The following is a 14,589-nucleotide window of genomic DNA, read 5'->3' as shown; positions in this document are numbered from 1 at the left end:
ATCGGATGTCAATCTTTTACCAGCTTCCCATGAAGTATTTGGAACTGAATCCAAAGGTGAATAAGAGTAATTGATCACTTACGTTATTATCATCTTTCCATTTTATCGTAAAGGAATTAAGATGTGTTTTGCAGACTTGAAAATATCTTAGTTTTGAATTTCTATTTTTTTTTTTTGCTGATAGACTATACTGATGACTAATGATGATTACTAGGATCTTTGTTGCTTTCAAACAATATGAAAGCCACTTTTCAAAAATTTTAACTACTTATAATTTTTACATTTACTTAACAACTAAGGTGGACAGTGAAGGGGGAATTGGGGGCTTGTAGTTCTAAAACAGTTGCTGAAGTGGCTAGGCTGTTTTTTTCTGGGTTCACAGTTAAACTATTTGAGAATGTTCACAATTTCAGAGAAAGATTGCAATTATGGCTGTTTTGTAGGCAGGTAAAAAAAGAATATTGATAATAAAAAAATTCCTTCATAATCTGTGTGTAAACTAGCACATAGATCATGTAAATCTCACACCTCCAATATCTTGCACTGGCTTTGACTGAAATTATTGCAGAACTCACAAATGATATGACACTATTTACAATAAATCCCGTTATGAAAGATTCAATTTGCAGCAATCAGATGCTAGCTACTAAGCGATTGTAAGTATTTGAATTTTATCCTACTTCACTGTTCAACGTACAGAAATTGCATCTGTGTGTTTGATCTGTCCTGCTGAGCACTCTCAGCAGCTTGCATCTCTGCCACTATTGTTTTTAAAATGGCAGGAAGGACGGGACTCGTCAAGAGCACTCAGCAGGATGGATTTCACATGGCATAAGAGAAGCCAGAATGGTTTTATAAAAAAAATTAAATATGATCGTGTAGTCATCTAATTCAAGCAGTCTTCATACTTCGACAGAATTATCAAAATTATTCATCAGTGAATCTGCATTTAGACTAGGTACAATGGAAAGATTCTGAACCGGCTGCCACGGAGCCGTCTACCAGAGCTGCCACCAGCTCTGAGCAGCCTGGTCAGCCTTCAAGGTGGCAGGGACCCAGGTGGAGCAGTGGCTGCTGTTGGTCAGGACCAGGTATCTCACTGGACTGGATGAACTTAAGATTATCTTCAGAGCAGTTCCGGAAGTGTTTTGCTGCCTAACATGAAGGGGCAGCCACATTGAAACTTTATTTTCCTCATTCTTGATTTTTCTGCTTAAGATTTACAAGTTATCACCAAATTGTATAAACATCAGAGCCTGGCCTCCCCTGTGTTTCTTTTGGCTAATAAATACTACTTCCTGCGGCCTGACCTTTAAGACTGCTGCCATGGTGAAATGGGTAGATGAAGGGAGAAATTATTCTGTTTTACAATAAAATTGAATAAACAAGGACCCCCATAGCTCCCCAAAGCCAGGGAGTGGCAAAGCCTAGACTAAACTCATAGATTTCTAGTGTTTTAAAAAAAATCTTGGGTAGGCGTGGCCAGGAATATCATAATACCATCACCATCAGGAAGCTTATCGAAGAACAAAAAGTCTGAAATAACAATAAAAGATAAGAAATGGTACTATTGACTGGCATTTAGTCAAAAGCCAGTGGTTTACTACTGCCTAAGTCAAGCCCAACTCCATGGCCAGCGTTCAGGGTTGCCAGGATCCCGCACTACCTCTTCTGCAAAGCCTGTTGTTAGATGTTTTTTTGGGCACATCCTACTTTTGTACCATGGTGCCTATGCTTAGGTTGTATCTTTATGAGAGGCCTTGGTTTTCTACATATAGAAATCCCACCTAATTCTCAAGATTAAACTCAGATTTCTTTTCTCTATGAACCTTTTCCTGGCAACCTCCAGCAGAATAATAGTAGCTAATACTTATTAAACTCATTGCTTTGTGGTGGACACTAGTCTAAATCCTTTAGATGTTTTGTTTACTTAATCCTCTTGCTAATCCTATGAGGGAATATGGCATATTGTAAAATGGCACCAACTCTCCATCCTTGTCGCATAGACATCCCATTATGATGTAACTTTGCTGCTCTTCCCATCAAGACTGGAGTTTATTTCCCTACTCCTTGAATGTGAGCTGGACTTGTGACTTGCTTTGATCAATAGAAAATTCCAAAAGTGACTTTATGCCAGCTCCAAGTCCGAGCCTCAAGAGGCCTGGTCTGCTTCAACTCTCTGTCTTTGAACCCTGTCACGTGAAAAAGCCCAGCTTAGCCTGGTGGCAGATGAGATACCACATGGACCAGCCATCCTCCAATTGACCTGACAACTGAACTCAGATGCATGAATGAGCCCTGCCAAGACAGAGAACCAACGTAGCCCAAATTATTGACCCACAGAACTCTGAGCTAAATAAATGGCTGCTATTTTAAGCCATTCGTTTTTGGGATGATTTGTTCTGTAGTAAAATTCGCTGGTAAAGAAATGTACTATCATTATAATCTTACCAATAAGCAAAATGAAGAGAAGAAAAATCAAGTAAAATTTTCAGGGTCACACAGCTTTTCAAAGGTAGAGCTGAGATTCAAACCAACACAACCAGACTCCAGAGATTAACCATTCTACTATACTGGCCAAGAATTCCTGCCTCCTGTGAACCTCATTCATTCATTCGTTCATCAAGCATATGTTAAGTATTTATTATATGCCAAACAATGTGCTAAACATTGAAGATACAGTCATGAATAAAACTGCATTCTTGCCCTCAAGGGGCTAACATTCTAATGGAGGAGACAGGCAAGTAAATTAGATACAGCAAGTGAATAATTATAGTGTGATAATTGCTCTAATAAGGGTATGTATGATGAACTACTGGAGGAGAAAGAAGCAGGCTCCTAGCTTCCTTATAGAACTTATCTATAATACGTTACTCACATTTATTATTTACTGCTTTGTATTGTTAGTTGCTTATTTAGGGAAATTTATTTTATGATCACAACTAGATTATCAGCTTCTAGGGGAGAAAGAGCCTTGTACCTGGTGAAATCTCTGATGGTTCACAGCTCTGTACCTTGTTCATAGTAGTTATTCAATAAGTATTTGACGGACTATGAAAAAGAGATTTTCAAAGTCATCAGGGTAACAGCAGAAAGAACAAGGGGGTATTTCATAATTAGAGACTATTGGGCATTTGACGAAAGTGGTGTTACTCAATCTCTCGATTAGAATGATCTGTCTAAAAATTAAAATCTTTATTATATTGTGAAATAATTTATTGTTCATGGCACATAGATAGGAGTTTGATGGGACCTTAGTGAGTGCTGCCCTCAAGCCCTTCTCCTATGGTAACCATCTCTCAGCAGAGTGCTCTCAAAATTTGAGGAGAGTACCTACTTTTATAGAAATATTAATTAAATTGCTAAACAAAGGTAACACAGTGTTGTGATTCCAAGCCTGGATTCTGGAAGCAGACCACCAGCATTTCAATCCTAGCTCAGCCACTTTCCATCTGTGTGACTTTGGGCAAATAACCTCTCTCTGCCCAATTTCCTCATTTGAGAATGGGGATAATTATAACACCTACCTCCTAGGGTTTTATGTTGCTTAAACTTTTGTAAAGATTTGTAAGAGTGCTTAGAACAGTTCCAGACACATAGCGAGTGCCATGTGAATGTTTGTTAAATAAAAAATAAACATCTGTAGCTAGAAACTTCCTTAGTTTTCCTCTTATTTTTTTCTTGTTTGCACATTAATGGTTAGTGCAACAAATATTGGCTGGAGGAAGGAATAAAGAAATCTACTTTTCTCGGGGTTGCAATGACTCCTGATGCTGTTCAAGAGGCAACTGGTCACTTTAACAAAAGAACCACTATTTTTGACTTTGCTCTTTAGATATTTTATCTAAAATATTTCAGTTTGTTTACCTATAGTTTTAAAACCATCATTCTTTTATCTTTAGGGACATTTGGTGTTTCATGTACATGTCTTGGGTAATTGAGACTCTAAAAAATTAAAGATATTTATTATTAATGATAGTTTAAGGATGGGTTGCAAAATATATTCCTGCCTCTGAAAAGTAGCTTTTTGGCGATAGGCCTTTGTACCAATGACGGGAGATAAAAAGGATCTCATTGTGCTTCAGCTTCTGTCTCTGACATTTCCTGTCACTCTGGACAAGTCACCTCTCTTCTGCAGGTCTCAGTTTCCCCATATTTGGGGAGAGATTGCATTTCCTTCATTTAACCACTGTTTGGGTTGCACTGAGCAGAAGTAACTAGAGTAAATGTTCCCCAAAGAACAATAGGGAGCTTTGCCAGTGACTCGTGGAGTAAGATGAATGTTTAGACAATAGAAGAAGAAAATCATTCTTCACCCCCTGAAAACTGCCCAAAACTTTGAGGCCAGACGTATTTATCTAGTCAGCTTTGTGGAAGTAGACAGATACGAACAACAAGATAAAAACTGAAAGTATTTTTTTGTTTGTTTGGTGAGGAAGTTTTGCCTTGAGCTAACATCTGTTGCCAATCTTCCTCATTTTTTTTTTGGCTTGAGGAGGATTAGCCCTGAGCTAACATCTGTGCCAGTCTTCCTCTATTTTGCATGTGGGATGCCTCCACAGTATGGCTGATGAGTGGAGTAGGTCTGCATCCGGGATCTGAACCTGCAAACCTGGGTCACCAAAGCAGAGTGCATGGCACTTTAACCACTCTGCCATGGGGCGGCCCCCAAACTGAAAGTATTTTGAGTGTGTCAATAGAAATTATATAGTGGGCATTCACAAGTAAATTATTTTACATGCATCAAAAACGTTTGAAGAGTTAGAATTCATGGGAAAGTATTTGTTTTACTGTAGAAATGCCATGTTCCAAATGTTCATTAAGGAAATGTATGGAACTCTTTCTCTATAAGCAAGACAATGCATCTTTATCATAAGTTTATCCAAATTTGCAAATTATTCTACCTTCTCCACCCTCAGCTTTTTCTTTCATTTGTGGCAATATTGTTTTTCTTTCTCTTACTAATTCTGTTTTTTTTTAAGATTGGCACCTGAGCTAACAACTATTGCCAATCTTTTTTTTTTCCTTTTTTATCCCCAAATCCCTTCAGTACAAAGTTGTATATTTTAGTTGTGGATCCTTCTGGTTGTAGCATGTGGGATGCCACCTCAGCGTAGCCTGATGAGTGGTGCCATGTCCGCATCCGGGATCCAAACCAGTGAAACCCCAGGCCCCCTAAGCTGAGGGGACGAACTTAACCACTCCGCCAGGGGGCCGGTCCCTCTCTTACTAATTCTTAAAAATGAAGAGTGGCCTAGTGGATAAGTTTGCGTGCTCAGCTTCGGCAGCCTGGGGTTTTGCTGGTTTGGATCCTGGGCGAGAACATGGCACCACTCATCAGGCCATGCTGAGGTGGCGTCCCACATGCCACAATTAGAAGGATCCACGACTAAAATATACAAGCTATCAGGGAAATGTAAATCAAAGCTACAATGAGATATGACCTCACTCCCGTCAGAATGGCTATAATTAACAAGACAGGAAACAACCAGTGTTGGAGAGGATCTGGAGAGAAGGGAATCCTCATACACTGCTGGTGGGAGTGCAAACTGGTGCAGCCACTATGGAAAGCAGTATGGAGTTTCCTCAGAAAATTAAGAATAGATCTACCATATGATCCAGCTATTCCACTGCTGGATATTTCTCCAAAGAACATGAAAACACGAATGCGCAAAGTTACGTGCACCCCTATGTTCATCTCAGCATTATTCACAATAGCCAAGACTTGGAAGCAACCTAGGTGCCCATCAAGGCACGAATGGATAAAGAAGATGTGGCATACATACATGATGGAATACTACTCAGCCATAAGAAATGATGAAATCTGGCCATTTGTGACAACATGGATAGATCTTAAGGGTATTATGCTGAGTGAAATAAGTCAGAGGGAGAAAGTCAAATACCATATGATCTCACTCATAAGTAGAAGAGAAAAACAATGACAAACAAACACATAACAATGGAGACTGGACTGGTGGTTACTATAGGGGAAGGGGGTATGGGGGCGGGCAAAAGGGGTGATTAGGCTCATATGTGAGGTGATGAAGTATAATTGGCTTTTGGGTGGTGAACGTGATGTAATCTGCACAGAATTCGAAATATATTATGATGTACATCTGAAAGCTCTATAATATTATAATCCAATGTTATGGCAATAAAAAAAATAAATTAAGAAAAAAGAAGATTCATATTCCCGTGTTGGAATATTCACCAGCTTGTTGAAATTTTTTATAGTTAATAGAGAGAAATGATCTAAGTTTCTTAGCCAAATACTTATATGCTTAATCATTAAATATTATTATATCACTAAAAGGATAGACCATCTTGACTGAGGTCCAGTTTCCTTTCAGATAACCTGTTTATATCTTGAAATATCTATTTATTTCTTCTCTCAGCTTCTTTGATGTTAGTGTATATTTCTCTAATTTTCTCTTTTCCAGAATAATCTTTCTCTGTTACTCTGTCTTATCCCTTTCACTATACTTTCCTTTTTCCTCCATCCCACCCCAGTATACCCAATCACATTTCTACTTATTTTATGTTTGTTTATAATACAATATTTCATGATATTTCATTAAAGCTGTTCAAACTGTTCAAATTCTATGAATTAGTATTGTTATATTGTTGAAGTATTGTCCGACAGTTGGATAATTTTGGGAGTTGGTTGGCTGAGGTGACAAGCAATTACAGAATTCTCTTGGGTATTTTATTTTATTTTTTAAGAGACTGTTGACTAACTAAAGGATATGTTTCCTCAAAACCTGATGGTAGCATGCAGCCACTGCTAATGCAACATGATAAATGTGAATTGGAATCTTCTCATTTTTGTCTTTACATCTTATTGAGCTCAACAATAAAGTAAACCTGGGTCTCAATAAAGACTGATTTAAGTTCTCTGTGGGGACTTAAATCTCATCTGCAAGAATATTTTGTCCAGTTTTATCTTGTTTTATGTGTATTAATTTCCTCGGCTTTGTAAGAATAGTCAAAGTAAACCAAACGCTTCAAGAGAAAACGTGGAGAACACTCTTATTGTGTAAAATAGAGCTCTTTTGAGTTCTCATCTTTAAGAAGTGCTTTCAATTGTAATTGCCTGCATAAACCTGAAATGCATATACTTATTGACATGAGATTTTACAGCACCTCCAAAGTGGGTAAAACTTGCCAGTTGAATCTTATATGTAAGTACTCACTTGCCCATTTAATGAACAATATGCTGTAGATATTTGGGGGAAAACTCGAGTATAATGATTTTAGGTACTATGTACAGTATTTAATATTGAAGGTAAAATGTTATAAGCATGCATGTATTTGTTGTTGCTGTTATCCAAAGTTAGTATTTCTCAGCATGAGTAGCTGTCAGGATTTGCCAAATTTATTTTCTTTTAAAACTATTATTAATATAACATTTTATTTAGTCTTCCTACTAAGATACAAAGGTAGTTTTTAAATGAACTTTTAATTTTAGAATAGATTTAATTTACAGAAAAATTGAGAAGATAGTACAGAGAGTTCCCATATAGCTGGCACCCAGTGTCTCCTATTGTTAGTGTCACACGTTAGTATGGTGCATTTGTTACAATTAATGAACAATATTGATGTATTATTCTCATTATTATTATTAAAGTCCATTGCTTATTCAAATTTCCTTAGTTTTTACCTAAAGTCCTTTTTGTGTTCCAGGGTCCCATCCGGGATACCACATTACGTTTAGTTGACATATTTCCTTAGGCTCCTTTTGGCTGTATAGTTTCTCACACTTTCTTTTTTTTGATGTGATTGGCAATTTTTAGGAATACTGACCAGATAATTTATAGATTTTCTATCAATTGGAAGTTGATTGATTTTTTTTCATGATTAGACTGGTTTGGGGTTTTGGGAGGAGGATCCCAGAAGTAAAGTCTCATTTTTTTTTTCTTTTTGGTGAGGGAGATAGGCTCTGAGCTAACATCTGTTGTCAATCTTCCTCTTTTTGCTTGAGGAAGAGCGTCCCTGAGCTAACATCTGTGCCAATCTTCCTCTGTTTTTTATGTGGGGTGCCATCACAGCATGGCTTGATGAGCGATGTGTAGGTCTGTGCCTGGGATCTGAACCTGCAAACCCCAGGCCACTGAAGCCGAGTGCTAAACTTAACCACTACACCACCAGGCTGGCCCTGTAAAGTCCCATTTGAATCACATAATACCAAGAGTACCTGTGACCAGCATAACTTCTCACTGTTGATGTTGAACTTGATCACTTGGCTGAGGTAGTAATTGCCAGATTTCTGCAAAGTAAAGTTACTCTTTTTTTTCTTTCTTTCCAAATTATACTCCTTGGAAAGAAGTCATTATTCACAGCCCACAGTTAAGGGGTGGAGAACTGTGCTCCAGCTCTTTGAGGATGGAGTGTCTACATAAAGTATTTGGAACTTGCCTGCAAGGGAGATTTGGCTACTCTCCCCTATTTATTTATTTATTTATTTATTTAATCTTTTATTCATATCTGTATGGACCCCTGGGCATTTATTTTGTACTGTGGGTTATAATCCAATACTGCTTTATTTTTTTGCTGGAACTGTTTCATCTTTGGCCATCAGGAGGCTTTTCAGTTGGCTCCTTTTCCCCTTGACATGTTCTCATCATTCCTTTCCTCCCTCCTTCCCTCCCCCTCCCTGGCATGGCAAGATGCTATATATTCACCTTGCATATTTCATGCCCAAGTCCTAGAATCAACCATTTCTTCAAGGAATCTTGCTTCTTTTTATTGCAGAACGGTATTAGAAATGAAGACCCAGACATTAGAAGTGCTAATTGCTACTGGGGTATTTCTTTTAGACCCTCTCAGCTGACAGAGCAAGGAAATATTATGTATGTATACTAACCCTGTATGTACACATATCTATACATAGTTCTATATGTAACCATTTGTATCTATATTAAGCTAAGTACGAGTTCACGCAATCCATCACCAGCCAACTTTATCTTAACTTGAATGGTTTACATGGGAAAAACATGGCGGGAAGGAAGAATGGGCAAAACAGTGTTCCTCCTTTGGGGTTGATAAGATCATAAACTACACTGAGCACTCACAGGATGTAAACACGTGTATGGAGGAATGAACTGCATCCTTTGGTAACAATTTTCAAATTTGTTATTTAATAGGGTTATATTTCAAATGCATTTAGTGTAACACATGGAAAATGAATACTTTGCAATTGAAGTCCAATATCTTTTCAACTGGACTTTTCAGAGTCTAATACCTTTTCAACAGGAGAGATGTCAGGATTCTGTAACCTTAGAGGGAGACCTCAAACACAGGCCTCTTGGGAGGAGCCTATAAGGAAAAGCATCCCAGCCTAGCCTGATCTTGCTTCTGTAGACCATTGATCCTGACGACCACTGGAAGTTCCTGTAACAGTAGTGGTTGTAGCTACAGTTCTTTCAATAGTTCAATGCTCAGTGGGAGTGGGAAGAAAGAACATGACATTTGGGATAGAAAGAAGTGGATTTGAGGATCACCTACATTTGTTGGCAACATAAATATCTTAATGTCTCTAAACCTTAGTTTTCTCATTTGTAAAATGGGATAATAATTCCTACAACACTTATTTTTTAGGGGCAGTGTAGTGACCAGGAAAACTAACATATGTAAAAGTAATTTGTTAGCATGGAGGTGATATAGCATGTTGGTCAAGAACGTGGACTCTGGAAAGAGATTGCTTGGGCTAAAATTCCAGCTGCACAATTTACTAACTGTGTAAAATTAGCAAGAAACTTAATTTCTCTGATGTTCAGTTTTCTTATAGGTAAAAAGGGATCTATATATCCGATAAGCTTATTGTGATGATTCAGTGGGAGAATATCTTGTACATGGAAAACACTGAATATCAATTTGGTGAGCCTTAAATAATTGACTCACAGGAGAACTAAGGAATAAATCTATTCCTGTATTAACTTTCCCTGGATTTCTGTTTAATTATCTATGGAATAAGGATGGGGATTATGTAGGTGCTAATGCCCTTTTTAGCTCTAAATCTCAAGTTCTGAATCTCTATTCCCTTGAGATGCTGGTTGAGGCATGGGATATGGGCTCCCAGTTCATGAAGCAAAGCCTGGGTAAATTCTCTTGAATTAAGCACAGGGATTGGGCCTCTCAACTTAGCTAGGAGGGGCCATAGATAAATAGTGTCCTAATTCAGTGATCAGAGGAGGCTGCACACTGGGAAGTCCCCTCACGTGTATGGGCCGCTTTCAAAGCTCTGGGAAGGGACTTAGCAGTGTGTAAAATTTTCAAAAATAAGACGTTTTAATTGCAATCAATTACGATTGCTCTCTTTTTCCACTTTGCCTTTGCCTCATGTCAGATGGTGGGGGAGAGGCCAAGACATTTTTGAGATATGGTGTAAAGGGAAGTTGAATTCAGGAATTTAGTGTGGAATTGGGGTAGTAGGATATAGTAGGATTCGTTTATGAGTTCACGATTACTTCCACATAGAGTTAAGTTGTTGCTAGCTACCCCAATGAAGGAATGACTACCAGGAATATTCTGACTTCCTACTGTGCTGACTCACACAGCACCAAGACAAGAAAGTGTGAAAACTGGATATTGTGATATGAATGTGTACTGTTGCAAAAGTCCTTGAAGAACATGGAGGTCATTAAGATGGTTCCCTGCACAATAAAACTTGAAATCTTACAGCTCATCTATGAAAGAAACTTATAAAGCTTTCCCCAAACACATCATATTACTAATATATGAAAGTGGGGAAGCTGAAAGAAATTTTCTCATCTATCAATCATAAAAAAATAAATTTTGATCACTTGTTTAAAAAAAAAAGACTAGAAAGGCTAACTGATCTATTTATTTTTCTTTAGAAAACGGTACTACAAAATCTTTGCCATCATGGAGTTGAAGACTATGAAGGCAAAATTTCAGGGAAAAGAGTATTATAGAGGTATGTATTAGGCAGTTATTTAGCTAAAATTATGTTATTTTTGTGGATTTTGCAATCCACAAAATTTTGTATTGCTAGCTTTTTAAAATTTCTAATTTTAGGTACCAGAGAATGTGTATCTGCTCCTGTATGTACCCCACATTTGTTTCTTTGAGAATTCTGTCAAGTCTGTAGTAAGTAGACATAGAAGTAGACGGATTCCTCTGATGCACCAAGATACAGGATTGAATATAGATTTCCTTTTAGATCCTTTGTATTTCAGGAATCTTCTCCTGTGAAATGAAGAGTTGAGGCTCTTAGACCTTCCTTCTGTTTGTACAGCCCCCTTTCTCACTGGCCTAGAAGAATGCTGTGACTCCTAAGGGCTCAACTTACTACCTGGACCCACTTAGGCAATTACATCATCACCACTGGGGCAAGGAGACTTGGACTTGTTTGTTCCAGTCGTCCTGATATATAGGTGGGTTCCACTATGCATTCATCACTCATTCAACAAAATATTTGATGCTAAGAAGACCTCTGTGCTCATAGGTTGTTTCTTAGAACAAACGCTTTGAGATTTGTGCAGTGGAATAGCTGGTGCTGTAAGAAAATTTGATCATTTAAGCATATTGTCACTTAACAATGTACTTCTGAAATCTGCAGAAACCTAGAAACTCTTCTGGTATCATAACTCCTAACCTGGCTTTTCATGAAATCATACAGACTCTTGATAGCAGTTCAGTAACCTCAAGCCCAAATTGCTTTATTTCAACAGCCACATGTCAGAATCTGAGGGTGTATTTGCACTAAATGAACCTCCTAATAATAATGCAACTTATTTAAGTGATTTAAAAACTGCCAAATTATTTTGAAAAATAATGTATTGTTGATCAAAACATCTCAACAACAATTTAAGTGGTCAAGTTCTCTCTCCCAGGGTAGACATGGTGCTTTTGTTTGTATGCATGCATGCATGTATGTATATTGTACGCATGTCTATGTATGTGTGCACACACGAATTACACATTCACATGCATACAATCTACATCTATTGATATACATATATATATATGTAATTACTGTACATGTGCACTTTGTAAAACTTAAGAGTTACTTTATCCATCCTTGGAGGGTATGATCTATTCAAATACTGCTTTAGGACGTATATAGTAGCTTTAGTGGAGTAAGAAACATTGCCTGTCTCCTATGCCCATGTGGATTCTACTATTTAAGAAGATATACACACAGTTGCTCAGTGGCTTTGTATATTTCCCAAGAATGGGGCACCAGGTGGCAGATGTCAACGTTAAGCAACCAAAAAAATTTTGCTCTACCCTGTAAATATTTCAAAGAGGGCAACATCAGTCCCCAGAATCCAAATTCATGTACAGCTCTGCCCCACAGCATGGACTGAATGGAAGCAACATGCTTCAGGCCATGAGCTTTCAGAGCCCATCTCCAGCACCCAGGCAGCAAATGGTGGCAAATGAATCTGAGCTGCAGATCAGTCAGAGTGCAGTTGATCATTCCACCCTCTACTAACTGTAGATGTATTGCAGTTAACAGATGTATGCAGAGAACACCAGCCTGTTATCACGATAGCCTAGTCAGAAATTAACCAGAGGCTGCGCCTGTCTTCCAGTGTCCCCTTCACATTTGGAGATGCTCTCCTGTTCACTCTCCTCCATACCCTACTGAGAGGATATGCAGCTCCACTGTGAGGGCCCAAGGGTAGCTTAAATAATTTCTGAAGTTATAGCTTACTGTAAGCTTTCATGCACTTACTCTGCTGAAGAAAATGAATTTACTACATGGAATCACACTCCTCCTAAAATATCCCTGGGTCTCCACAACCTACAGATACATAACAAGCAAAAGAGTACCAATAGACACTGATCTACTAAACCATTTTCCTAAAATACCTACAGTCTTTTCATATGGAACAGAAAAAAAGATCATTAAAGCCTTAGTTTGCCAGACAATTACTTTGTCAAATCTCAAGAAATTGCATAATAAATTGTATACATGCGTCAAACATGAACACCAGACGAGTATAACAAGCTATGTATTTCCAGTCCGCTTGCTCTTTCATCCAAACGGTAGCTTTTGTTTTCAAGAACAATTCGACATCCTTTTTGAAGGCTTTTATAAAATATGGCTATACATTTATCTATCAAACTAAGTAGAAATAATTGAAACACTTAATATGCACAGTAATAGGGAAATGCACGAATAACTTCATTATTAATGTCTATTGATTATTTATGTTTTCAAATAGGCAAATGTAGCTGCTAATATTTTTATCATGTAAATCTTTATGTGTATTTTGGTTTTACCTGTTTATTGGAAAATTTACAATCCACATTATGAGGGTTTTTATTGCTTTACACACTTATTTGATATGTGCATAACCAAGGTCAGTTTACAGACTGCCTAGTGTTTACCCAATTTGATTACTATGTTACATTCCTGAGCTTATTTTCCCTTTGGAAAATTAACTGTACAAGGAAGCCCAGTAAATCTTTACTTAAAAATTCCAAACTTTAGATTGATTTCAGCAGTGGGTTTGTATTGATCTCAAAAGCTTTGCGTTCCTAACTAAAAACTAATCTTTATTTCACCCTTTAGTGACTGCAGTCATAAATATGCTCACTCCTACCAGTGTAGAGTGGATTAATGGTTATTGGAGATTGGGGCTTCCAACGGAGTCTGGGAAACCTTAACCTTTGGAGGACAACATGAAGGCATTTACCCCTTGTCAGCTATAATCCCTAGGTCCATTTTTGACATTTACCTGAGTGTTAAAGAGGAGGCAGAGCGGGGACTGGGGAATAAAGCCCCAGAGATTCTGCTTGGCTGTTAATCACTCATGGTTAGATTGACTGCCATGCGTGATCTGGCTGCTTCCGGCCACCAGAGTCACTGAAAGGCATGGCCCTGCCACTCCACTCTGGGAAGTCAGGTTAACTTCTCCTGGGGGAGACCTTTACCACCTGCCTTCAAGAAGGGGCTTATTGCATTGCTAAAACCCATCTGTCATTATCATTCCCACTTTGCTCCACTGACGGAACAAACATTTTGGGAAATACCTCCAACCCATTTGCAAGATCTAATTATAGAGAATAAAAGAGTAAAAGGAACAGAATAAAATTTGTTATCAGGGGATGCTCAGTAACACTCCAAGCAGCAGCAGGCAGATGGCTGACAAATGGTAATGAAGCTGTAAAGCAGTGTTTCTCAAAGCCTGGTCCTTGGTACCTCCCGACTCACAGTGATCAAATTAGAGTGCTGACTTAGAATCTCCTGGGTACCAGCATTCTGCACTTCAACAAGCACTCTAAGGAGCTCTTATGTTCCCCAAAGTGTGAGACTTATGTTGTAATGTTGGTATGTTTTATACTTTTACCACTTTCTATGGTGGAAAGTAAGAATTTTAATTTTCTTGGACCTGATGGCAGAAATTACTGTCAGCTAACCCAATATCAATATTTTTATTTCTCTTTAATAGTGAAACCCTAATTTTTATTAACCTGAGCTCCTTGCTGTCCAGTTATCATTTCCCAGTCATCCTGACAGCTGGACGCAAAAGGGGCTTTTGTGTGGCATGTACAAAACGTCTCCCTGAGAGGATCTCCCTTTTTCTTCCTTTCTCCAGTCTGCTATCTGGAACA

The sequence above is a fragment of the Equus asinus genome, chromosome 7, assembly GCF_041296235.1.
Source record: "Equus asinus isolate D_3611 breed Donkey chromosome 7, EquAss-T2T_v2, whole genome shotgun sequence".
Lineage (NCBI taxonomy): Eukaryota > Metazoa > Chordata > Mammalia > Perissodactyla > Equidae > Equus > Equus asinus.
Note: the sequence above shows the minus strand (reverse complement) of the source record.